Source organism: Cynara cardunculus (genome assembly GCF_001531365.2).
Source record: "Cynara cardunculus var. scolymus isolate 2C chromosome LG 2, CcrdV1, whole genome shotgun sequence".
NCBI lineage: Eukaryota > Viridiplantae > Streptophyta > Magnoliopsida > Asterales > Asteraceae > Cynara > Cynara cardunculus.
The window spans coordinates 13,505,963-13,509,757 of NC_037529.1; positions in this window are offsets into that span (position 1 = coordinate 13,505,963).

The following is a 3,795-nucleotide window of genomic DNA, read 5'->3' on the forward strand; positions in this document are numbered from 1 at the left end:
TTTATTAATATTGGTATATTAATGAATAATTTAGAATTTTTTTAATTCATTTAATATATTTATTAAATAATATGTAAAATATATAAATATTAAAATTAAATGTACATTGTTTAATAAGAACTAGTAGATGCTATAATAAAATAATTTTGAAAGTACAATATTGTAATAAGAAAGTCACATCACTATAGTACATGTGGACAACCTACGTGGACATTGAGGTAGCATGGAAACATGGTATAATGGGTAAATTTAAATCAAAAGGTTACCTAATGCTATAATGGGTAAATTTTTCAAAGTACAATGTTCTAATAAAAAATAGTTTGAAAGTACATTGTTGTAATAAGAAAAATTGGAAGTACAATGCTATAATAAAGAAATTTATGAAAGTAAATTGCTATTTTATGCATTTTTGCCTTCTAAATATAGATATAAGTTGTATCGTCTCATATGGTTGGTAATTTTTCCAAAAGATGGGGGTTTTGTTAGCTAATAACAAGAAAATCTATTATGTTTTAATATAAAAATAGAATTCACACGATGATGAAATAATCAAAAGAGTTAAATCGGAGATAAACTATGGAGAATATATCAAATTTTTCGAGGCAATTTAGATGTCGGTTTTAGATAAATAAGAGAAACATTAAATAATATTATATAATGAATGACAAATTAACCTTTTTATGTATTTTTTTCTTCTATATATTTAATTGATACATGTTTGAGACTTAATAGTTAATGTAGTACCAAAATCTTTTCTGGTCCTATTAAATACTAATTTTTTTGTCTCTTCTATTTACATTTTTTTGAACCACTATTATATATACTAAAAAAATTTGGGCCCTTAATTTTTGTAAGTCCTATACGTATGCCCGGCTCGCCCTTCTAGGAACGGGCCTAACCACTAGGTGGTTTTCAAAGAGGTCGGAGATGATCACCATTTTGGTTATTTGGTGGTGTATGATGAAGATGCGTCACTAAGGTGTTGTTTACCAAATGCTTATCCGGGCAAGTGCTTATCAAGTTACTTTACTTTACCGCATGAATATGGCAAGCAAGGTGTTGTTAGCGGCGGATTGACGGATTGAGATGGTTGAGCTAGTGTAACCCAATTTCCACCCTCTTAACTGGCAGTTTAACGGGTTAGGTTTAATTGGTTTGTTAGGGAGTTGGCCAGTTGGGTTGGACGGGTTTGAAGGATTTGAATTTTTTTTACGACCATGTGCTTGGGCAGAACCCAAAAAATTGACAATGTAGTCGTCATTGCATAACTCCGGCATGTGCTATCTTCAACGAAGAACTAAAAGAGTGTATCGTTTTATATGACACTGTTAAAATAAAATGTTCAATCTCGGTGACATAAACATTAGGTTTCATTTAATGATATTTATGTTATCTTAATATATCCTTTTGTAATGAGAGTAAAATTTTAAACTCATTTTATTTTGTTTATTATATATATTTTTTATCTTTTTATGTCAGAATCAAGTATTGTTGTAAACTATTAAAGAATTAATCAGACAGTTAAATCAAGATTTTATTTAACCATTAGACTAATTATTTAATGTGTTAAAAATCTAAAATAAAACAATTTGACATAGGTGTTTTTTAACAAGCATATAATTTATGTAGTAGTCAAATAATCATCATTAAGATGGAAAACCTTTTGTTGTTTTGAATTAAAACAAATATGATATATTATTTACAAAGGGTTGGGTTCCGGTAAGAATTAGAGTTAAGATGAGAAGCGTAAGAAGGGATTTTCACCCTTGGATGCACTAGATCAATTTATGTATCAAACGTGATTCATTGGTGAGTTTGAGATTAAAGATGATCAATGATCCATATCTCTTTTCACGTTTCTCACCTTAATTCTTATTCTCACACGATAATTCGCCTATTTACAAATATGATTTTTATGATTTATAATTTATAGAAGTAGTGCAATGTGGTAACTGGTATTAAGGTGGGCTCATTTGGGCCATATGGACTTCCTCCAAGTCCAACCAACAAACTTATGGGCCATATGGACTTCCTTCAACCAACAAACTTATGGGCCATGTGGACTTCCTCCAATCCAACCAACAAACTTATGGGCCATGTGGACTTCCTCCAACCAACAAACTTATGGGCCATGTGGACTAACAAACTTATGGGCCATATGGACTTCCTCCAACCAACAAACTTATGGGCCTTACAAACAAATTTGATGAGTAACTGAGAACAAAGGAGAGGGATATGGAAAGAATGAAGTAATGAAAGAGGAAGTCATTGCTAGTAGTAACGACTTGTCACGATCCATTGGTTCATATAGAATCCATGTCCTAGGTGTATCAAAAAACATTCTTTTCACTAAGCGTATATAATAAAATAGAGTGAAAGGGTCTGCTAACGCGCAACGGCTTTCTAAAGCTCAATTCGTTGCTGGTGCTTTTTCTGTGCAGAATGTGGATCTTAATACTCCTTTTAGAGAAGTTATTCAATCTGCTGATTTGCTTTTGTTCAATTATAAATAAATAAATAAATAAATAAATAACCACTTTAATGGAGATTTATAGCATCATTCAAGTAAATACAGATTAAGAACTCTTACTGTTTTACTTTTACCCATAACAATTCTATGACTGATTTAATATGTTCCTGAAACGAATGAGTGTCTTGTGATAATAATAATATAATAAACTGATTAAAGTCTAATTATCATTCAATTTAATTACATTTCGCAACCATTTCTATTACAATTACAAAAAAAACTATGATAATGAATATTTGAGCATATAATCGACAATATTTTTCACATATAAATTCAGTTAAAAGTAGAGAAAAATGGAAATCGAAATTAGCATGATTGGAATTTGGAAGAAGCAGACAAGTGTTGGGCATTGGTAAGTTGAAGAGCAGCTGCCATAAGCATGAAACCGATGTTTTTGAATGGGATGTATCGTTGAAGAATGAAGACATCAAGTCTCATCGTTCTCGATTCAAATTCAAAAAAACGATTGAAAATATTATTTTTACTTTAAGTTTCTATTTTTGATTCAAATCTTGAAAAAGGTTTCAAGATCTTGTCGTTCTAAGTTTTGTTTCCTTTAAGTTTTGGAGTAATGACTCTGATTAAGTCGATCTTTTACCACCCGATCAAATTCTAACCCTTCAAGCATAAATAAAAATCATTTGTCCTTCAATTTTATGTATTTTTTCGTCCCACCAATCATGTGAATACGTTAATTATTTAATTCATTTTCTTGTTTATAAATTTTTAATAAAGTAATAATGTGTCTTCTCAGAAATCAGCTGAATCTAATAGCATTTTAAGGGTAGAATTGGGGGTTTTTCAATACCCTCAAATTACAGATTTACCCCCCATAATTTCTCTTTATGAATATAACTTCCCACCTCAATTCACAATGTAACCAAAATTGGAATAATTGTGTTTGGTCCATTTCTTAACTTATGGGCTCGGCCCATTATCAATATAGTCAATAGCCCACCCCAAACCATTATGCTAAAAAGATACAAAACCTAAAATTTAGTGTTGATATTTATATATATTATTATATTAGGTATGTATCCGTACGTAATGTTGCGTGAAGGATCTCGAGTTTGAAGAAGATCGATAACTTGAAAACAATTATGTTTCATGTTTCGTTCTATTAATAGTCCCTCTTAATAGATCTTCCATGAAAAAAAATCCGATCGACATTTAATTCCAACTTGAATAGTTGCCGAATGATGCTAAAGTAAAAACATGCACATATGTCAAGATGAGTTTTGATATATGAATTAAAATCATATGAA